The 24,799-nt window shown below is 38.9% G+C and overlaps 1 protein-coding gene and 1 long non-coding RNA gene across 3 annotated transcripts in view; both read right to left on the bottom strand.

Annotated features, from left to right (window-relative positions):
* LOC117947900 (metabotropic glutamate receptor 4-like) overlaps positions 1-24,799 on the bottom strand; it is a 183,845-nt gene that overhangs the window by 90,349 nt on the left and 68,697 nt on the right. The gene's annotated exons all lie outside the window — the stretch shown is intronic.
* Positions 1,254-23,128, bottom strand: LOC117947902. Its single transcript, XR_004657352.1, has 4 exons — positions 23,117-23,128; positions 20,708-20,713; positions 18,820-18,829; positions 1,254-1,470 (listed from the first exon to the last, which is right to left on the bottom strand). It is a non-coding gene; the product is annotated as an uncharacterized LOC117947902 (long non-coding RNA).

The raw sequence follows: 24,799 nt of genomic DNA on the forward strand, positions 1-24,799 counted from the left end.
AAGACATGTATTTTATAAACTGCATGTGTTTGTGTTGTGTGCAAAAATCTAATTAACTTAAAGGAAGAAGTGTAGTGGAGTACAGGAGAAGTAGAAAGTTGCATGAAGAGAAAAATTGTAAAGTAGAAGCAATAAGCAAACCTAAGCGTACTGGCAGACTTTGGTTCAAAACAAGGGCATGGATTATATTGTTACTCAGCTTCTTTCTGGATTTACTTTTTCCTTCTAGACGTCACATACAGGGGTATAGCACAAGATTCAGGGCACTGTAGAAAGGCATTTTCTATGGGCCCCTGCCCGCATCCACAATTATTAATTCTAGCGTCCCCCCCCAAGGTTATCTCTCATAGACCCATATTTTCAGCACTGTTGACTGGTGAGCTCGTTGTAGTGTTCAGTGCCGCTCCTCTGGCTCCATACTCTTTGATCGTGTCTCAGCTGAGGCTCCTTGGCTCTCTGCTGAAGATGCTCACAGATTGCCATCACATAAAAACTCCCTCTGGACTACTTGGGCAAGGGATTTGATTAGCTTATCGTCTGTGTGCCATGCGTTGATGGTGGGGTTGTGCCATCTAGCAGCAACAGCCAGGGTGAGTCTATACGTCAGCATCACCTGATATCAATGAGGACTAATCAGATACAGCTCACATGCTGCAGTAGAATGTTCCACCTGATCTTCAAGACTTTTAATTAACCTGCTTTTATACAGAAATAACACTGGCAATTACCGAATCGGTCCGAACATAAGATGACCCTGATTGTAAGACGACCCCCCCCCCCCCCGACCCACCACCCCCACCCCAAGACTTTTTGAAGACCAAATGTTGTTTAAAAAGAAATATTAGTAATTTGAAAACAAGTCTAACAAAAACACATTGAATAAAACAAGGTAATAATTAGATAATTCCAAGGCCTTTAGCTGAATGACTGCTCTGGTAATGGGCATTCCATCATTCCAATTTTCAGTCATATAATCACACACTCTCCTGTCAATCTCTTGGGAGCGGCCGCTTTGAGGACCATGGTAAGATTTTCTCTGGCTGTTTGCATTTTTTAAACAGTGTATCATCTCCATAACAATGCCTTGTTTCCAACTTTTATCTTTTTTTGTAGCTGGATACATAATTTGTAATATGAATGTGGCTGACGTTAGTGATAATTAGATACTTGCTTCAGGTACACTTCTAGTGATGAATCAACATCACAACATCATCAACATGTTTTATTTCTCTGATTCACTGCTTGGTTCTCTCTATTCAGTCTCTCTCTCTATCAAGCTTGGCCAAATAACAGTACCGTGCTTTCAGGTGGTCGTTGAAGCTCCGTCTAATACTCTGCCATTTCAACCAGCTGTTTGTAAAATTAAGAAAAATGATTATGGATAATTTCATTTCTATAGTTATAACTTAACCAGCCGACTTCTCTATTGGCTGTTGGAACAGGTGACATCCCTTACATTATAAAACCAGCCTCTGTGACTTGAACATTGTTGCAGCGAAACCATCAGCTGGCTTGAGTCCAGCTGAGACTGTTCGAGACCATCGCTGTCTCTCCATGTTTTCAGGCCCCGGCACTAGCTAGCTGTCAGGGATGGTTACTGGTATCAGTTAGGATGGCAAAACGCGTTTTACTCCTTATCTGTTGTTGGCGACATCTGTTGTTGTGGGTGTATTAACAAAGTCTCGACCACAAATATAAGACCACCCCATTTTTCAGATGTATTTCCAGGAACAAGATAAAATGTCTTGTCAAGATCAATACGGTAGTTGAAAAAACCTGTGTGAGTTCAAGACGGAAGCAAGGCCCACACAAGTATGATTTTACAATGATCAGCTTTAACATTATAGCTTGTCCTATTAATCATATCCAATTCCTGTTCTGTTATTTTGCAGGAGGCAAAGTAGCTCACACAAGACAGGCTGGGTAAACAAATGATTCCAAATTGCGCGATCTATCAATTCAAGAGGGACCTGCAAATACCAAGCTGTCAGATCCAAATGAAAGCCATTAGTTTGCAGCGATCGGAGCCATTGAATTCCTCTGACATATAGTAGACGACCTGCTGGAGTGCAGTCAGCAGCTATTTTATTAATAACAACTATGATGACACCTGCCTCAAAGAGGCAGTGATCAAGGACATGGAGCTTATAGGTGTTCATTCTTATAGGTGAAGTCTGTCTCTCAATGCCATGCAACATAGATATAGATTTAATAATATATATTGTTGAAATAGTAGCTTTAGTCCTATATATTTTTGCACCAACACAGGTTTTGCCATAGTAACATTTAACACACCAGCTAGACATTTGTTCAGGAATAAAAGAATAGCTTGCATACGTAGATTTTGTTAATGTTACATCTGCTTTACTGCAGCTATGCTGTCCTTTCCTTTTTCAGAGTTCAAAGACAACCTGCTTTACCTAGTGAGTGTGTGCTGAATTCTGGCAGTATCTTCCACACTAATATGACTTAGATCCCCTGACCTGATTCACATAACTGGACATATTGACTCTATTTGAACTTACCTAATTAAAAGAGTGAACATACACATTTAGGGAGATAAAACACGAGTGGAGCATTCATTCTTAGTTTTTCTTCTTTTCTTTTTTTGACTGAACGTTAATTAAAAACTCTGTATGTCAAGCCCACATTTGAATTCCTCAGAGCATCACTAAAATAACTATTTACCATCACCCAGAAATTCTTCTCCTCAACTGTACGTCTCAAATGTCTCTAAGGCTTTGCTGTTCAGTATCCAGTTCACCATTTTGAGCTCCTCATCTAACTGAGCCCCTATTTCCTTTCCACATTGTTTGATTTAATTATGTAATCTATATTTGTCTTGTCTGGATTTTTGTGTGCGCTGCAAAAGATAGACTCTTTGTTAAAGTAGGGCACCTCTTCTCATTAGACACTAGTACTAGAAAAAAATGCAAGATGGATTTGCTCTCCATTATCATTCTTACTAACAAAAAAGTCCTCTTATTCTTTTCCTAAATGATGAAGCATATCCTCTTTGGCTTAGCGTATTGAACTGCCACACTTTTAGCTGCTTGTTTTGGACCCATTAGAAGAGGAGAAAAAGTGGAGCTAACATTTAAGTATAAATAGTGTGCATGTACCCACATCATGCTGTTTCTTTCTCCATGGGTTTCAAACTATTTTTTTCATCCCGCAGTACCTCATCAAGGATGTACTGTATTAGTCCAACATGCTATAATTTAAAAGAACAAACCAAAGGGACACAAGCCAATTCCAAACAGGATATATACTTTTGTCCCCCTACAGGTTGGAAGCAGACTTTTTCCATTATGTCTCATTTGAACTAAAGATCCTCTAGCCTGGTCCTTCCAGACTCTCTCCATTGACAAGTGTAGACTTCCTTGAAGGAGGGTTCTCTGTTGAAGTTTAAAACTATTGGATCTGCCCAGAGTCAATCTGGATCTGACATAACCAATCACTAACATTTGGATGTAATATCTTCACCACTAACGGCGCAAGCTTGAAAATCTAACTTTTCCCGAACCATGTAGGGTGAAGGGCCACAACATCACGGCCACCAACAAAACTCAGCAAAGATTGTTGTTTTGCCCGGGCTTTAACTTCTGGATTTTCTGCAGCGTTGCCACAACGGAGCAAATGGCTTTCGCCCGCATCTTTCTCCACCGTCATTACAGAACTACAACTGTAGCGCACCGCCTCAACGTCATTGTTCTCAGCAACTCCCTCTGTTTGGACTGGCCAAAAGATGTCTGGAGAAAACCCAACACTATACCACAAACCCAGACGTAGTACTGAAGGGAAATAAAAATTGAGCGTAAGTACTTAGGAGTGAAAAGCCAGGCGACAGATCTGCTACCCGATCTGGCAAGCTTGTATAGTGCGGTTAGTAGAGCAGTTGATGAACCACTGAAACAATTTTGGAAATATTATTTTAAGTTATAAAAAGTTCTCTAGTGTTGCTTTAATGGGCAGATTGTTGCTTTGAACAAAATAAAATGGAGAGTGAATCTGAGGAACATACAGAGAAAGACAGGGAGAGAGCAAATTTTAATTAGATGTCAATAGAGGTGTGACGAGATCAAAATGTGACAAAACTTCTCAGCAAGGTAAAAATGTTTAACCCTTGTGTTGTCTTCCCATTAACCATGCAACTTTTGCTTTTCTGGGTATGAAGTTAAAATTAAAACAATTTGGTTGTCTTTTCTCAACACCTTTGTCAATTTCCTGACATTTGGGTCACGTTTTCTGATGTTTTTATCTATGTTTTTCTGCGCTTTTTGTTGTTTTTTCCCCAAATCTTTGAAGATTTTTTGGGACATTTCTTTCCACTTTTTTCACGTTATTTTATCATTATTTTTCCAATGCTACAAAATTGATCTAAACCATATGTAATGACAGTAGTGTACTGATCGTCAATTTTACTTGTTATGAGCGTTTTCGGAACCATCCTTGTTATTTTTTTTATTATGACAGTTTGGTTGAAAGAAACCTACATTTCTGATGTAGAAACCTTTTGAAAATGGGCCGTTTTCGACCCGAGGACAACAGAAGGTTAAGGATGGAAGCTTGGGTTGGGTTGTTTTGCTTAGGCCTAATTGGACAGAAGAATTATGCTATTCTTCGGAACCTTAACCATTGTTCATGTCTCAAAGACAGCCTGATGCATTGTTTATGGACTTAGATTTGTGGGTGGCTGTTTGACAAATCAATTCATGTTATGAAGTAGTGGATAGTGCATACACTTGTAGCTGTTATTTATCTTTGTAAGTCAAGGTAAGACGCAAGTGTACCTGGTGGTAAAAAAAAGGCCACGGTATAGTTCAAACTTTGAACAACGCTAACAAATTCAAATCCAGTTTTGGAACAGAGCCTTACAAAATAGTATGTTGTGTGATTACTGCATATGTCTAGATAAGGGTGATAAGGTTTTCCTTAACAACATTTCCTGTAAGCCCCACGCCATTTTCAGTTAAATGTCACCATTGACAAAATAGGTCAAGGCCAGTTTGGACATGTCTTTAAACAGAGAGAGCATGATGTGTTGCGGAGGAAGCAATTGGAGCTACAAAAATGAACAAAATGACTTTAAAAGAGCTTATCTATATTTTGAATATGGACAAAACCAATTTATTGTTTTTATAGTTGTATATGTTATTGAAGTCATACTTTTTATTCTGTAAGAGTTGCAACTTGTACAATCTTATGAGAAAATAATTTTTTTCAGAATGTGAAAGGTAAACCTCAGCAACACGTTTCATTTTTGTAGGAAGACCAAAAAATGAAATGTTACAGGAGCTACTGGAACAGAGGCTCTCTAAGAAACTGGAAATGAGCTCAGATACTTCCCGAATAAAGGTTAGATGAGCCTAAAAATGTTTGTTTAGTTCAAGAGTTGTGCAATATTTTTTTTTATTAAAAAGGAAGGACACTGAAACTCACTCATCACTGTGTGCGTGCTCTCAAAGGTGGACACATTGCTGCAGTAAAATCAGGGTTAGAGTTGTTCTGTTGTACTGTTGGGTGATTCTTTAAAGATTTCTGCCTCTGCATGGAGCAGTATTGAGCCACTGGGCAGAGAGAAAGAGAGAGACATCCCTGCAGCCATTGCCTTACACTTACTCTATGTGGGTCTGATACTACACACAGAAGCACTCAGGGCCATAGAAACTGGCTACTGGATTAAAGGATCACTGTGTCAAACTGGGCTTCAGGACATCCGTCCCCTCAGCCACATATCCCAAGCACAATTGAGCTAATGGGACTTCTCAGACAGAATCATGTAAGTTTGAAAAACTCCAAATGATGGTTATAGCAGGGCCACTGCACTGCTGTCTAAAAGGTTTGGATCTCTGCTCTACCAGAGATTTAAATTCCTGCAACAGCAGAATGCAGAATCAAAGACTTCCCTGAGTAGCAGTTGCTGTTTTGTGTACAAACTTTTGTAATACACTTGCGACTCAAAATGTATCTTCTATTTTCTTTCAGCATTTTTTTCATCATGCTGTGTATTGTAAGGTCTCCCACAACATTTTGTTTTAGATATGAATATCCCTTGGGCAGACAAAATGAAGTGGATGAATTCATTTCCTTTAGATATGTTATCTGCAGCTATCAGTGACAGATCCTGTTGTAAGAGGGTAAGTACTGCGGATAGAGAAAAGATACACACAACATACAATATTATCCACTGTAGCAAATACTTCTACAGTATGCACAGTAATTATCTCACCATTTCCCCTCTGGATACTGTCCTCTTTATTTGGCCCTGTTTCCTGTGCACACAAGCAGTTCTCATGAATATTAATTAAACAGGGTCAGGAGGAGACCTTTGTCTAAATGTTAACAATGGCCAAGATGCATTTAAATGTAAGAGGTTTTGGTGTTAATCAGGATCTCAAAACAACCATCATCTGGGGAGTTTAAGTTGTACATTTTGGAGTTAATAATCGGAAAAGAAAAGAAAAAATCATCCAGTTATCTGCCGTCCAGTGGATGCCTCATTATGTGGAGAGGTCAGGGGAGAATGGCAAGACCTTTGCTATCAGGAAGGTCATTAGGTATTCATGTTCTGTACTGATCTCAGTACAATAGACTGTAAGTGCACAGAAAGGCAATTTCAGTCCAAACACTTCTGTTCGCGACTTTAGAATTCACAACTCAAGTAAAAATACCAACTTATTAATGTTTAAACACAAAACAAAAACTTTACTTTGACACGCAGACGGAAAATTTGTGCGTGGCAAGTTGTTAATGTTTTAGTGGCATGTGTTGATGCTGAGTGGTATGCCACTGCTGTTCTACTGTCATATACCACTTTGAAAAGTGGGGTGTTGCTGCTGTAAGACTTGCATCTGGCACATGAAAACAGCATGTCAATGGTGTCCCACTGTCACATATGATGATTCTTACGGTATGTTGTTGCTATGTGCTACGTAGAAATGGCATCCCACTTGCATATGTTCCACTAAAAGGCTTTTCACTTTTCAAAACTAGTAGCCAATGCCATTATACAAGAGTAAAACAGCTGTCACCGCTAGCTAGTTGAGCCGTAGCTACTTTTAGACAAAGTTTGACCAAGTACATTACCTGTGCGCCGAAGGGAATAATGTCAAAATATCACTTTTATCCATATAGTAATAAGTTATTTCAGTGGAACGGTAGTAATATGCAGTGCATTCGGTATACTGTTACCGAAGCAGCTGCATATGCTGGTGTACAGTGTTAGCATAGTGATGGCAATGGAACACCAGTGACATGTTGAGCAACAGTAAGCCACTATTTAAAGCCACTAGTTAAAGTGAAATACAACTAAGAAGCGGCATATGACATTGGCGCACCATGGTGGACGGTAGTGGACAGTGATATCTTCCAGTAAAACAGGTCATATACAGCAGCGGCATATTACAATCAGCAAATGTCAGTAAGATCTGTGTCTGTTGTTGGAAGTGGTATATGACAGTGGAACATACAGTGACATGCAGTGAATTATGGGCCATAAGCCATGAGAACACCAGAGGCATACCAATAACTGACAAGCCAATCAACATATGCCCCTAAGCCAGAGTGGCATCCCGTCAGCCACTTTTCAATCTTGTTGCTGCTAAAAACCCTCCTCTTGTTGTAAAAGCAAAAGTCAGACACAGGTGTAAGGTGTGCTAACTGAGAATGAGAAAATGAGAATTTAATTATTTTGAGATAATGAGCTCCAACAGTGGATCATTTAGGTGTTAGCTCACGAGTTAGTGGTATCTAGCTTATGAAGTACAAAGCAGTAACATTAACCATCACTTAATCTGTTGTACAGCTTATCCAGTAAATCAAAATTGCCCTTCTATTTTGTGCTCAACATGTTACATTACTCTTCAGGGAGATGAGTAGTAAGGATGCCGCAAGGCTAGCAGGAGCTCCTGCCTATCATCGGGGCTGACTCAGCCACCCCCAAAAACCCTGGGGAGATCACAGTGTTTGTCATTATAAGAAGCATTTTGTGCTCCATAAATATGCATGTTCTGCTGGAATTAAACTTTAGACATACTGACTGATTTTATTGTATTACAGCGGTACTCAAGTGGGTCCAAAGACCGTATCATCTCAAACTACTGTAGGTCTATGAAATGGGCTTGAGCAGTCCCGGAGTTCAGCACAGCACTTTTACGATGTGTGTGAGTTTTCTGCTGAGGAATCAGCTGGAGGCAGCACTGACCAAGATCCCCTTAAAAGAAAAAAAACAACAACAAAAAACTGTATCAAGTATGCTGTGAATCCTCCAGAGATTAATTTTGTCATTGTGTTTTTCTCTCTCGGCTGTCAGGAGCTGGCAAGTTAAAATGTACACTGTTTTCCCAATGCTGATGACGTGGTGCTACAGTGCACAAACACTCCGCCATTGTTTGTTTTGCAGCTGTTTTTACTGACGTATAAATGATGAATGATATTCATCTTAATGGGGTGTGTGGTGACTGTTCAGTTAATTTCCAAAGATATATGATTAAATACACAAAGCATAGGTAGGAATTACATTTGAAGTCTTCTGTTATTTTTAAGGTTCCAATATTTAACCTGAGCTGATTTGTTTTTCCATTGCATTCATGTTTGAGTACACTCATGGGATTATACAGGCTTCGTCTTTCTTCAGTAAACTGTGGTTTGTTGTTTGATTAATTTATTTAGATGAAGAGATTTACTTCCTCCCAGCTGTTAAATAGTGTACTGGGAAGGGGAGAAAAACAAACGATGGCTCTGCTGATATTTCTGCTGAAGGGTAGAGAATATAAATCCCTTCCCTGGAATGCACGACCGCACATTTATTCCAAATCATAACTCAACACTTAGGCTTACATTGGTTGAACCATGCAATACACTCATCAATACTGCTAAGGGAAACATTAATTTATGGAAATGAGCTAATTATCTGTGTAGGAACAAGTCATTAATGTGTGTTGATGAACCTTCTTAAAACTCTGCAGATAGACTTTTCTTGTTTATCTACTGACGATTATTGTCTTCAGGATTTGATGTCTAGGAGGTTGCAAATGCCCCAAGAGAAGGGATTTTCTTTTGCACAAAAGCTCCCACACCTCCTCCTTTTTATGTCCTATTATTCCAACAGCAGTAGACAATTTTGTCACAATGTACTGAGTATTCACCCACTTCAGTTCAGCTCAAAATCTGGGAAAACAAATGTCACTCCTCGTCTCTCATTAGGCCCGGGGGTGTGGGATGTCTACTCATCAGTGTCATTGTTGTAACTTTTCTGGGCATTCATCCAAAAAGAATAAAGAATCATGGAACTTCTGTCTCCTTTTGAAATCAGTGCAGATGAAAAGTGGGGCTAGTGTACCATCTTGAAAATCCAAAATGTGTGTTGTTGTCCAAATCAAATACAATTCTGACAGAAGAAGGCTTCCAGTCCATGTTTGTAACGAAGAATAATACCGGGACTTTTCTTTTCTGACAAAGCTTTTTTACCTCTAATATTCAGCGTTTTTCTTTAGCCTACTAGTTACTGTATATTTTACATTTCTCATTTAGAATTTTAATGCTCGTCTTTGCCCCAGGTGTGTAAACAGTGATGAAATCATGTCTAATTTGGTGAAATAAGTTTTAGACTGTGCCCTGCAGCATCACATTCTCTGAAATACAAAGACCGTCATCTTGAGAGCATAATTTCCAGCATTTAGTTTTATGACGTACAAAAGTAAGAAATTTTAGCGGAGTAGTCCGTGGAAATTTTTTGCATAAAAACATGGTCTCATATGAGACCGTTTCATGATTTCTCTTTTGCTTTGGACTAATATCCAGAAAAGTTACAGCAATGACACCGAGTCAACATACCACACCTGCAGAGATTAATAAGAAAAAAAATGACATTGTTTTTGCATAGCGGTTTGTGGTGAACATTCAGTACTGTATGCTGTGACAAACTTGTTTACTGCTGTTTGTGTAATGGGACACCACAAAAGGAGGTGTCGGAAAGACAATTAGATTAGAAGTTTCTTCTGGCTGATAGATACCTCCCAAATCTCAAAACATCTGCGGAAGATATGTGGGAGTTTGATGTCATAACTGCTGCAACACAATCATGTTTTGTGTCTTTTATGCTGGAAAAAAAGTTGAAAGATGAAAACTGTGCGTTCATAACTTCCCTTTTTATGTAACAGATTTTTTAACCATGATCTCACAGGATATTTTTCACCAGATGCACTCTGATTGGTCGTTTTCTGCTCTCCTCAATGAAATAGGACTACTTGAAGTAATAAGTTCAGAAACCCCAACCTTGTCCTCTAGCATCATCATTGGGTTCAAATTATAATTTGTCACATACTTAAAGTTATGAACGAATGCCAGCAGTCACATTCCCATTAGCCTCAGCTGTACTTTTGGTTTTAAATATTATACATGCCAGCTATCAGCATGTTGTAATTTTTAGTGTGTTGCCATGCTGTTAGCGTTTACCTCAAAGCCTTCCTCACAGAGCTGCCAGCATGAAGGTTGACACATGGCCTTCGTTTGACTAAAAACACTGTATTATAAGTAGTCTGAAGCTTAATAAAATAACCTAATAAAAGTGTCTTTAGTTAATGTGTTTTTTAGTTACAAGACTAACACAAATAGCAATTGGTTTTAGTCCCCAAAAATCATTGCATTATGTTGTACCCTCTTCTTCAGTGTACACACAATCACAGAATGTAGTTTTACGGATCTACTCCACTACTGCCCCTTGACTCTCAGCTACTTTTACTGCACAAGAGGAGAACAAAAACAAAAAAGTAATGTAAAGCTACCCAACTAGCAAAGACAAACACAAAAGAGAGAGAGTAGAACTTTTTTCATCAAAGACTCAACTGCTGCCAGTGTTTGCTGTTAACATTATTCATTCTGCATCTCAGCTAAATGAGCCCTAGTGAGGCAAACATTAGTTCTGCTGTCGGTGCCAATGCAACAGAGATGGTGTGTGTGTGTGTGTGTGTTTGTGCTGCCATGCCAGCAGATGCCCAGAGCCGAGAGCAGGTACATTTTAGAGTGATGGTAATAAAGATGAGGTGGATGACGAGCAGACATGATAAATGAAACCATATCAATCTTTACTCTAAAATGAATTATCATGTAATTTCTCAAGCTGGATGAACAGCTCCAGCATTGGAGCACAGCTGTTACTGTGCACCTTTTGGTCCTTTCCTTTACACGCTGCTCACGCCAAGCTTGAAGGTAATCAAATGAACATTTAGATTGACATATGAGACAACTATGAAACAAATTGCGCATTCCTAACTTTGAAGCAACTGTTGCATGGCATTTGAAGCAGAATTGATTTGTTTTGTCGACCATCTCCCTCAAGCGATCCCTACGTAGCCATCCCAGTGTCTGAACATGTCCTCCTGCCACACAGAGGTCACCATCTACAATTTCTTTTTTTTCCATATTAGAATATTAGTATAGGCATGTGACATACAGTATTCAATCTTACAATTTGAACATTGTGAGTCACTTTACTCATTATGAGGAGAAGTACTCCTGTACTGCAGATTCTCATTATTTATAGACATTTTGACATTTCACAGTAGGAGAAGCCCAGGTGCAATAATGGTGCAGGTGTTCATCAGGCAGTGAGTGTTTAGAAATAGTTGTTTTTAGTTAAGTTAGGGAAATTGTAGGATCCTGTGTTTTTTGGAGCTTGAACCATACTGGTGGCTAAAATTCTGAATACCTAGACCTATTTTTCTTACAGACATTCATAGTTCTCAGAGGATGAATTGCCTTTAGTGACCCCCTCAGTTATCCTCTAGAAGCCCTGTGTGGATAACATTTTGGGTTTTCATTGAAATTACTACTACTTCTAGTTGGATTGACATGACATTTTGTAAACACATACGTTTCCCATCAGTATGAATTGTTATCGATTTGGTGAATCCTTAAGTTTTCATCTAGCGCCATTATCTAGTAAAAATGTTGATTAATCCAATACTTTGTTTATACCTGTTAAACGGGCAGTGTCCAACTCATTTTCACTCAAAGGGCCACACTGGAAAAAAGAATTACATCAAGGGCCATACATATACATTTTATTGAAACTTGCAAATACATACTGACCGACGCGTTGTTGCAAAGTGGAATGTAATGAATGACGACAAAAAGCTGTTTTACGTTTACTGAGTATAACTCTCCTTTTTAACATGGGAGGGCGGGGCTATGAGGATTGACTCCTTTTGGGGGCAAGTGGCCATTCTGTTAGGCTGGAACAGTTTTTCAACACCAGTGATTGACAATGGTAGCATGCTGACAGACTAAACTAAGATGGTGAATGTGGTAAACAGTCTGTGCTAAACATTAGCATATTGGCATTGTGAGCATAACACCATGCACCTATGTGCCTAAGCAACATCTCGCCTATGAACAACAGTGAAATGTTAACTTGCAAGCTTCACGTGACAGGTTGGGCAGTCGTTTGCCTGTGACCCTACCGTGGCATGTGTGCGTTGTAAAAGTTTTCCATCTCATGTAGATTTTCCACTATACCCCTTACTGTCATGCGTTCTATGACTCTATGTTTCTACTTAAGAACTTTGAATCAAGATTAGCATTTGAATAGAAAACAAAATGTCTCCTTCCTGGATTTAAAAATATACATTCTGTTTGGTAAGCAGGAGAGCGATTTGAATGTATTATACTTTGTCTGTGGATAAGCCCATCTGATTCATCAAAAGGGTATCCCTTCTTTTTGATTGTATAAACTCTATCAGCAGTGTGCAATCCACACTCAGCCTTTGGTGTATTATCTCCATTCCCTTCCTGAAGTCATTCCACTGAATCTCAATGCGATTTCACTGGCGTTTAAAAATGAAACAAAAAATCTCTCCCAGAATATAACTCACACTTTGTCCTGATATCCAGAAAACACATTAGCGGAAGCGGAATGTCTTTAAGTGTACAGTATGCCCGCTGATAAATTAAGAAGCATACGGTCAAAACATGATATATAATTCATGAGACGACAGTAATTTAAGTTTCTGCTCCAAAAATGACGGCAAGTTCATTAAATTGCAACAAGGCTAAAGACCATGCCAAGACATTACATCCTATTAATAATCAAGTACAGGGCCTGAATGATGATGTTGTCATGTATGAGTGTAAAACTATGCCTTCCATTAACAATGACACACATTCAGTCTGCTGTTGGAATACTAGATGGTGTATTGTTGGGGACAAGGATGTCAATGCTAATGGCTAAATGGCTAATTACGCCCCGATGCTTACCTTTGTGTAATCAAGGTATTTGTGTCCAAAGCAAACCAATTCACAGAGTCAAGTACCTACATTTCTCTAGCTATGAAGTGGTAGTGATTGACAGATTAAAGATGATTGGATTATGTAAATGCTTTACACAAAGAATGAATGAGAATCATAATGAGTAGTACAGATGTTAGGGTAAGAGGGTTTTCATTAAAAAAAATAGCTTTGCAAACAGTTATAGATCGATGAGACTTGCCAGTTGGTGAGGATATCTGACCACACCCCTGTTTAATATATTAGTGAACGGGGGTGTTGGATTGCCTTAAATGATCAACAAAGGGAAAGTCTGTGCTGTCAGATTGTGAAGACCAGCTCATTGACTTTTGTGAATGTGATTGTTGAGTGTACCAGCTAATCCTGATGGAGTGCATGATCGCAGTGTTCTGCCTGAATAAATGCAATGCTCCATTTCACACAAACGGTTGAATTTTGGAGAAAGCGCACTGCCCTCTAAGATACTTCCCCAATGAATCCAAGCAGTTATGTGAGATTGTGAATTCTGTGGTGGGCGCAATAATCAAAATCCCAAAATAAAACAATGATGTGTGTCTTCTAATTTTGCAAGGAGCACCTGGTAAACGGCCACTATCCAGCCTATTACCCAGCAGCCTTTAGCTTAGCTTATGAACGGCTGGCTGTAGTCTGATATTTACTGGACAGATATGACAGTGGTGTCAATCTTCTTATTTGACTGAGCACATTTCCTAAACTGTCAAACAGTTTCTTTAATATTAGCAAATCTATTTTAATTGTTGTCTGAAGACTGTTGTTCGATTTTAGCAAAACAGATAAAGCCTTGTGATGTAGCTGGCGTAGTTTAAATCAGGTTACCAGGACTGCATGTCCGAGCAGTCTTTTATGGTAAAAATTCATTTTCATGTCAAATTCCTTTTGGAAGTAAAGGCCCTGGTGTCTGAGTTCAAGACAAAGTTCTGTGAGCTTTAATGTTTTTAGATCCAGTGCATGTGTGGCTGGTGTTGAAAGGAACAGGATAATGAGCGCTTTCCAAGACCTGAAGCAGGGCTTCATGACCGATCGGTGCCTTGATATAATAAAGACCACTGGTTTAAAGTAATCCAAGTTTGGACTTTTGGCTTCTTAGTGGGTGCCGCGACAGACACTGGCAGCAGCTTAATTAGTTACAGTGTGATGTAGCAACGTAGGAGCAAAACCATAAATGGCAGGAGTGGCGCGATGCATCAGCAGAGGTAGACTGTATCCCGTCTGAAGATTGCCTCATTGATTTATATGAATAAGGTGATTGGTGACTGTTCAATCACGTATAACTTCAGTGTTCGGCATTTTGAGTATCCGGCCAGTAGGGATTTCCTACCTTACGTCATTTATTAAAAATCCCAGTCAGCTACCGAGCAGTGAGCTGCTGCCGTATTAATTAGTTCAGCATTAATGGTAGCTTTCCATCCGCTTAACTCAAGCTCATGTGCATGGTGTTCTGGGTCTAAGGGGGGTTGCATTTTTTCATTCTGTTAGGCATAGTAAAGCCTCTAGTTTATTTATCATTTCAAGGTCTGATTCCCTTCACCCACTGCGGACTGTCATAATAAACATATGAACATCCATCTGTACAAGTCTGCCTCTAAGCACCAACATATTGATGGTCTGCTTTTCTTTCTTCATGTGGCAGAGACACAACAGGAACACAATTTTTATTAAGCCTTCACATATTTTTTTGTCTTTTCACGAGTGGAGACAATCTTCCTTTGTCAATAAAATGTGAACAGTGGTCAAACTACCAGAGAAGCGAGAACACACTTCTAGGATGGTTACACACTGATTTAGATTGGAGCAGCACTTACCACTTTGAATCCAAGTTCTAGCGCTGATTCACAATTTAAAAGACAAAGCATAGCTTTATACAGTATGACTAAAGCTGTTTGTTAACGCTGTTGTAACCAATTTAAGCTGCTATAATCAGTATTTTAATTGTCACCCAGCTCTTCAGTTTCCTTCATCAAATAGATGCTAATGTTGCTCTGTATCTGCTTGATTCGTAAAAAAGCAACTGAGTTTGGCATTTCAGCTTTAAAAGGTGTGCTATTGTTGTATTTACATTTTCACTTCCCTCAGGTGGACAAAACATCTCTTATATAGGTTTAAGAATTGTGGATTATTAAACAATATGCAAAGATGGAAAGAGAACTAGAAAATTAGACTCAAGTAGAAGCACTGTAATTTTAAAGAAACTTTACCTAATTGAAAGTATGTGTACATATTTAATGAAATAGAAAGTGAAAAGTAGGTCAGTTAAAATATACTGTACTCTGAGTAAACGTACAGGACAAGTGACCTTAACACCAAATCCGGATAAAACCCATCACTGACACTTTGTCTGTGTTGTCTGTCTGTGTTATTTCCCTGTATGTCATTCTGTTATACTTGTACTTTTGCTTGTCTGTAAGCGTGCTGTATCCAAAACGTACAGTGTTTGTGACAGTGAAAGAATTTCCCCTCTGGGACAATAAAGTGTAAAGTCTAACATGTAGCCTTTCAAAACTGTGACAGCTGAGTGCAGAGTGTCACCTGCGTATATCGAGCTCTGCCCTCCTGCTGCCTCAGACACACCTGCAGCATCTTCTCTGCTGCAGCTGCTGATTTATCTCCTTCCTTCTGCTCCATTTTAATGCAGAAAAGTAGGATACTTATGATAGAAAGTGCTTAAGTAAAAGTAAAATTACAGTTTTTTTTTTTTTAAATACTCAAAGTACAAGTTCACACGGAAAAAACTCTTGATAGAGGAATGAGGGTAAATGTAATTCATTACTTCTACATCAGCCAATATGCATACACGTGTCATAAAACCCTAAAGTAAAACGGAGAGAATATGAAGGAAGGAGACCTGTTGCTTTCTTGCCTGATAGACTCGGGAGACATAAATGAAAGATCTGTACTGATTATAACAATGATCACATGAGCACTTTGAAGACTGTCTGTTAAATAAGATTTGTCCTGGACTGGCATTTGGCTTCCATTGAAGTCTCCCAAATCGGGCTCACAGAAATGTGTCTATTAGCTCTTGAGTTTATGTGGGTCTCTAATATTGCCAACACAAAGTGTAAGGTGTTTCTCCAACAAAATATAGTCTATTGTATTATGTTTAACTGAAGAGTGTCCCAGTAACATAATATAATATTCCAGGTTCCCAATTTGATATGTGCTGTGTCATCAATTTATTTTAAGGGAAAGCCATGCTTTCCTCCGTTGTGCACTTCCACACGCAATTTGTCACCCTATATTTTTGTCATTGCTGAGACATGAGTTGTGACCTCAGTGCCTGAAGAAAGACCCTTACTGTTACCCAAGGGTTCTATTTTTTTACTTTTTGCCATCTTGCTATAGCTGAAGTACTCTAGAAGCACTTGTGAGAGATGGTTCACATCAGCCTGTGGAGAGATGAGTGTTAGTAATCAATATTTTCATGTGGATATACAGGAAAAGGTACCAACTCCAATTTCAAATCCTTGATGAGAAAATCTGACTTGTAGTAGCAGTTATAGAGGTCATTTGTGAGAGGTTCACATAATGTTTCCAATTTAGATTTTTATCATTGATATTATCTAATGAATATGCCAATTTGGAAAACAAGTTGAGTGATATTAGTTTACATCGTGTATTTGTCTATTTAAGTGACTTTGATGAAGATCAGATTGCATTTTATGGGTACATTGTGCATAAATGTAGGTAATTCCAAAGGGTTCACTGTCTTTTTCTTGGCACTGTAGTATGCACAGATGTGAGGTTTCAGTAATGACTAATTCAGGCTATAGGCTCTGAGCCTAAAATTCAAGTAATACTGACATGGAGATATTGATGAGATGTGAGAATTTCTTCAACAAAGCCGCAGAATGCAAGCTGACAACATCACATATTATAGGAAGCTGTGTAACTCTCCAATGGAGACATAGGAACAATGTATGCATCTCCGGATATCAGGAAGCATCAATAAGAATAAGATGTCAGTAAGCATCTCATTATTGTTTCATCTTTGCATCTGTTCCTTCCATAAGGTCCCATTTTAAAATTGATGGCCGACAGATTGTCAGTTATCAATGAATGCTTGTGACAGAACATGCACTCAGGGAAGCGGTGGAAATCAAGGGGATGTTCTGTTCTGGACTGGAGAGTTTACACATTTCTGTATTTTTCTTACTTCCACTGACATGTTTCTGAAATGATGTGTTACATTTGAATAGGATCTGTCTGTAAACAGCAGGGAAATGTGTGCAAGTATGGTCAGAAAACATAAATGACTCAGATGAGGTGTTCTTGTGAATGCCACTTTCAGACAATCACAGCAAACAAAAACAGTATTTCAAGCACCAAAATCCTCCATTGGATGGCTTTACCTTCTGGACTCTTTAACACAGCGGTCCAATGCAACGCACCAAACCGACCTGTCCATCTCACACTCCATTTTACCCTCACTGACGAAAAAGAACCCAAGATACTTGAACTCCTTCCGCTAATGGCAGAAACTCACTCCCAACCAGGAGGGAGACATTTTATGGTTCCATTTTACGGTAGAGAACTATGTCCAAGGAATAAAGGTGTTGAATTTCATCTTGACCGCTTCACCCTCGGCTGCAAACCGCCCCAATGTCAACTGTTCCAGTGCTAGGACGGAACTCACATTGCTCATCCTCCGTTTGGAGCCTCCTTTCCAGATCCCTAGAATGAATTAAACAAATGCGACACTAAAAAGCCATGTCAGCCCAAACAGCCCGACAATATCCAGAGCCTTCAGCATCTCGTGCCTTGCCGCAGAGGAGCTTTTTGACTACCTCATAGGCTTCTGCCAAGGATATGGATAAGTCTTTCCCAGAGTCTTCAAACTGTGCCTCCTCCACATCTGGTGTTAATTTTGTCAGTTTAGTTTCAACTGGAGTCATCACGGAAATGTTGGCAGGTAGTATATATATTAGCTGCCAGCAGTAGTCTTTATTAAATGCTGGAGCACCTTGCTGCATTTTATATGCAAAAAAATATCTGCAGTCACAAAGTAAGTTTAATGTTAGATCCTCCTTAGCCAGCCTGTTACTCCACCATTCTTCCACACCCTCAGGTCTGCCAGTGTTGTTGCACTAAATTAAACTCACACTGGACCGTCATGCCAGGGGGCATATCAGTTACAGTCTAACGCAACAGCAATACACAGGCCTCACATGCAGACAAAGGAACTCTTAAATATGCAGTTCTTTCTCAACCATGATATCCCTGGCACCAGCACTCTAATCTATTGCCCTAGACTCCTACACAGAAAGGGATCTGTGGATGCCTGATAAACACAAACAGAAACAAATCCTGACGACTATGCCCACATTTACTGTATGCTTCCCCTGCCATTATCTCTCAGTGGTTTAGTAGGAGGTGGTAGAATATATGCCGTTATATGCAACCTCCTAAAACAATTTGGGGTTCCATGACACCCTGAAGCCATTTTACTGGCTGCAACACAGGAGAGTTTTAGGACTTGGTGCCAGTGAGTGTGGTACCCTCTCTCCCCCGCACCACTGGAGACCTTTTATTTCCTCTCCATTCTTTAGTTCCTCCACTTTTGTGCTGTTTTATTTCACTTGTCTCTTCTCTGACAAATAATTCCCAAAAGATAGCCCTCAAGTGTCAAACTATTAAGTCTCCCTGTTCTCCAAGGCAACTAATTATCTGACCACTTTATAATTGGTCAAGAGCCATTACAGATAGCTAAGAAAAGTGGAAATTGATAATAGCTGTCCTGCTGTGGAGTGTCAGAAAATAAAGTATAGTTGTGCTGTGGAGTTGAGGGAAGGAGGTTGGAGTTCCCGGGCATGGACCGAAAGCTAATTAGGTCTTGTTTCCCCGAGCTCTGGCTGACAAGTCTAATTGTGTCAGTCTTTTGGAATAAATTGGAACAGGTGTTGACTTGAGTAGAGCTGAGTGCATCATTGTGTTGTCCAATCTCATGCCGTCATCCGTCAGAGAGTTTTCATCAAGCATATCCAGTTTATTGTTACAATAATTATATCATAGACAGTTAAAGAAATGGGCCGACAGATAACGTTGTTCTGGACGGAGACCAGTGAAGGATATTAGAAGCACTTTTCCGGTGATGACGTAGATGTGACGTGAGCAACCTGTCTGAAAGTTGGAAGTCTTCTGGTAGCTGTGCCAAGAGAAATCTTATTCCTTCAGAATCTTCAGAGACGGAGAGCGTAGGTATATGTAAGGAGATAACATAGGCACAGGCTTATTATTGCTAGTTAACTAAATGCTAATGTACTGTAAGTTGAAACTGCCTGCAAGCTTCTCGTTTACTATAAGAGGGTAATTCCTCTTCTATGCGACAGCAAGTCAAGTGGTTATGACACAATCGTTTGCCTATTTTTATACAAACGTCTGGTATGGAGACATACATGAGGTATAAGGTAATAGAGCCTTTTATACATTGTTGTGTTTCTTTAGAAATGATCAATGGATATTTTAAGTTTTTAAACACTTCAGATGTAAAGTTCTTCACTGTCAAATCGACGTCAAAATGAATGGCAGTCAATGGAATGCTAACGGCGGGTAAGTGCTAGGTAGCATAGAAATGACGCCATACGAGCTACGCTTAGTGATGGCTGGCTTACCCCCTTGAATTATATGGAACAGGACTATTTCTGTTTGATTAATGCACACAATCTTTATTATTGCACTCAGTGCCAAAATGTTTCCATTATGATTATCATTACATTTTCTTCTCCTGCTTTGTTTCAAAATATAGTACGTACATTTTTATTTCCTTTTCGCACTATGCACAAATATATCCAATATGCATAAACATTTTCACACATTACACATATGGGCAGAAAGGATTATGGTGAAGATGACCTTTCTTTTCCTTTTTAAATTGATGCGAGGGGTTTGAGGTGGCTTCATAGGAGACAACAGTTTTCTACTGAATTAATAGATCTAATCTATTTATTTTCTAATGAGAAACATTTCTAACACATTGCAGCAGGGCATAAACATGTAGTTTCAGCCAGGTGCCAGACAGATATCTAATCTTAATATTGCAAGTTTGCAACTGAGGTGTTGCATATAATGTCTTAAAGCTTTTACTGAAAAGCTTTTTTAACAAAAGTCCAAATCTTAAGTAACATAAAAGTTACTTACTATTTGTTACTATAGTTACTAGGAATAAATATTCATATTGGTTTTGTGCAGTTTTGGAGCACCTGGCATTTCCTTAGCGCTCTGACTGCTCTGTCAATCATGAAGCTCTGTTGACTCTGTCAACAATTGAGTGTGATGACAGGTCGAGATCATTCAAGGTTAAAAACAGGCGGGGTGCAGGGGCTGATGGTCTACAGTTCTGTAGCTTCCACGTCTTGTGTTTGGCTTTGATTTACCCATTTAATTTAGCATTTTTAACATTGACTTGACCCTTGGGGCTAATCACCTGCCAGTTCACAGGTGTGTATGTGTATATACTGTATATTTCCCAGAATGCATTTTGTGCCTTAATTTGCCATAGCATACGCAATGATTGCTTCATATTAAGTGGTTGTAATTGCACATTTTGGGATGAATGGCTGATGGACGATTTACACTGTGAGAAATCTATTCTGCGACAGGTGAGTCCTTTGTTAGGTCCACTTTAAAGTAACAGCCCTACGGGTCCCTGTGTATTTATATAAGTTCAATTACATCAGACTGTATGGCTGGAAAATGGACTAACCATCGCATATATTATGTGAATTGTGGCTTTTTTGCCTTAGCTCACTAGTTAAGGAAGGAAGTCATTAAGTAAAATACAGTTTAGACATTATTTAACCCGTGTGTTGTCTTCACTTCGAGACCCTCTCGTATCCCTCGGGTCACATTGACCCGTGACTTATTTGGGGTTTTAAGAAAATTCTGAATACAATTTTACTTCATAATCCATCAACAAATATAGTCTTTATCTCAATTTCAAACAACTGGTATAACATATGTTTTGGGAATGCAATCAGTTTCTACTAGAACACAATTATTATTTTGGAAAAAGTAGTAACATCCAGAACACTTTTCTGAATTGAGTCAGGAATACATGTTAATCACAGAAAATAAGGTAAGGCGGTTGATTTTCAGGTAGAAAAAATTTAACTTTTTACTTCTTCTTCTTGTAAAAATTTGAAATGGGTCAACTTGACCCGAATACAATACAAGGGTTAAAACAGAATTTGTTTGGTGGTATGTTTTACTCTACTATAATCAGGAGGCATATTGTTCTGACTCAATGCTGTAATAGACCTGAATGCAATTTAGCCACTGATATGTTTTGCAGAAGAGGCAGGAGTCTTATTTTCTCTCCCTGGACAGTTAGCGACATCCTTCTACGTGTTTCAACTGGAAAGAGAGTTTCTATATATACAGTAGATATTTCTCTTGTTACACTTTCAAATGTACAGTTTGTCTCCTGTAAGAAAACAATATCTTTAACATAAGTGCTTTGTTTGTCTTCTAGGTGTTGACCTCAGACAGATGAAAAGTTATGAGTGAATGATGTCTGTTTTGATATTTAACATCTTAGTCACAGCTCTTTTGACTGTCGCTGCGTAAACAGTCCGGTTAGCGCAATAGAGACCGACAAATCCACCACACCATTGAATAATTCAAAGCCCTCTGCCATCCATTCACCCTGCCAGCTTTTAAGCCTCTGACTGCACTATTGATCCGTGTGCTTTGGCTGGACCCCATCGGATGTTGATTGAATGACCAAAATCAAAATGAACAAGATAGTTGAAAATAAAGTTTTAAAATTAAATTGATATAGGAGAAAAACATTGCAATTTTATTAAAGGCCTATGTCCCACTGGCAAGTTTTTCAACTCAAACCTATGTAGATCATTTGTTGTCATTCTGTAACTCTAAAATAAATCTAGGGTATGTTTTAGGTCCTTTTAATATTATGGGATTTGAGTCCCCTCTGAATATCCCTTAAGTACTTAAAAGCAACTGATTAGTAGCACTTAATTATCTATTACAGAGCTATAGACCCCATTCCTAAATAAAAAAGATTTAATAGGGTTATTTCCGTCTTTTCTTTGACCAGCCATAAAAAGAACCGTTACATTTAACCAATTCTTATTCGTAGAATAAGGACATTTTAGAAGAACATTGGACAAAGATATATACAACAGAATACTCTCACCATCAATTTACCAACAAAGATGAGCTCACTAAATGTTTAAATTCTTGATAAAATGCTTTTAGGGCTGTCACAGTATTATGAATGTTGTGTGTCTTGGGTGGCCTTATCTCCCCTGTTCAAAGCCATTTTAATTGCGTACAACTATCTACTGTAACTGTGCTGAACTGCACAGAAGGGAATTCAAATTACACTAAATTTGCATAGATTGTTGAATCAAATTAGATACCACTGAACCTTATTTCAGCGAAGTTGAATCATTGATCATTGATGTAAACAAATTACCTGAACCAATAAATACCATCTCACTGTCAACTCTACCTTCAGTGTTTCATCAACATGAATTTGATGACTTGTGCTACGTCTCTCGGACTCAGAGAGAAAGAAAGGCACTGCTCTGCAATCCCCGAATAAATATTTCATTAATACTTTTTTTAAGCTCAACTTGCAGAAAAATAGAAGCGGGGTGGTATAAAGCATTAATAGCACATGCAGTGTGCAGCAGTTATGAGACAACAGAGGGGGTTGAGTGAGTGTGCCTGCAGTCAGAATCCGGCTGTGCCTAGCTAAAGTCTGTAAGCAGTGCAGGCTGATTGCCTGAGTGTTTCAATCTAGTCATTCCTGTGTGTGTGTGCTTTGACATTGATGCCAACAGACAGCTGACTTCTCCATGTGTAAGCAAACCAGGCTTTTCACCTGAGGCCTATCTTTGATGTTTAGGACCTGTAAATGGAAATGAGAAGAAACATAGGTGTAATTCTCTCGATGTGGCTTTTACAAAGACTGACGGCAGCATAAAATATTTAGAACAATAAGTAAATTTGCTGAAAGTCCTAAAACTCTACAGACTCTTGTTGCACTGCTTCAAAGTTGCAACTGATTAATTATTTTAACAAACCTGTCACAGGTCATGGTTTACCACTCGTAGTGAGGCTTTTAGCTGACTTCTGAAATCTGACAATTGTTTTGGATGACATGACACAGCATTTAAAAATGCTCTACTCTGAAATCCATTGAAGCTGCAGGTGATAGACTCATGCACTTACTCTCCAATTCTCCCTCTAAGGCTAAAACACAAAGCTAAGTATAATTTGTCCACAGTAGGCCCATATTAAGCCATATACAACACATTCCCTTTAGCAACAGTGACACACAGTATGCCATATAATAACAATATTAGAAATAAAAACTGGAAGTTGTTTGTGATGTGAACGGACTAGAGACTCTGCTTTGAAAAACCCAAGAGCAGCATGTCTTTCTGACCAGGTTCTTCGGGATGATCCACAAAGCTCCCCGTGGACAATTCTTTTCTTTTTCTTCCTTAAATATTTTCCAATTAATGAGGTTTGTAGATCCTCCTGGCTAAAGAGGATTTTGTCTCTAGAAAGATGTGGTTTTTCAATGCTCTGAGTACAACAATACTCCAACTGTAGCTGTCATGTTTGGACAACATAAGGGAAATTGATGCATCCATTTCACATGCAATCTATATCGTTAACTATGCAACATTAAATTGCTGGGAAATGTATCCATACATGAAGCACATGTGATTTATGTGCAAGCATTCGCCAACACAATTAGTGTGCCACATCTTGTTGTTTACCAATCGAAATCATTGCTGTTGACTTCGCTAAGCTCTACCAAATGCATTGAGACCTGCTTTGAGAACTAATTTCCCATCATTTTTCCCATTAACAAAACATTTCCACCATTCCGGCCGACCAGACCTATCTTATGTGCTTTGAAAACACTTAACAAAAGTGAGGCAAAACAAAACAAAAGGGCACTCTGCTGCAGACTCACTGACGTTGTCCATGTCAGGATCTGAAGCCTCCATTAACCCTGACTAGTTGATTAACTGTGAGAACAGCACACAGGCAGGTAATGTATTCACTGAGTCGATGGCACTGTCTTTTGCACTGTCTGCACAAGTAATCTGTTTAGGACGAGACATGCTGTTAGGAAGCAAGTAACTGCCTGGATGCATTTGCTGCTGTAATGGATTGCTTTTGGTAGTAAAAAAATAATAATTTTGTTCCTTGGTTCAAATTGCATATAGTTTTATACATCACTCACGCCATCAGAAAAAATTACAACATTGATGTGAACTGCGTTATCCTCGTTATCCAGCCATTACCTGTCTCCTGCACAGTTGATCGAACCTTAAATATAAAAGAACAATGATTGAAGCCAAAGTTTCCATAGGGTTTATCTAGAACACTCTAGGCACCATTAAAACAAATTTGTTACTGTTGAAGTAAGTTTCCTACTCACTTTGGGCATAATTACCATATTTTCCCAATAAACAATGGGCTGAATATCTAAAGTTAGTTTTTCTCT

This window comes from Etheostoma cragini, chromosome 7 (assembly GCF_013103735.1).
Source record: "Etheostoma cragini isolate CJK2018 chromosome 7, CSU_Ecrag_1.0, whole genome shotgun sequence".
Lineage (NCBI taxonomy): Eukaryota > Metazoa > Chordata > Actinopteri > Perciformes > Percidae > Etheostoma > Etheostoma cragini.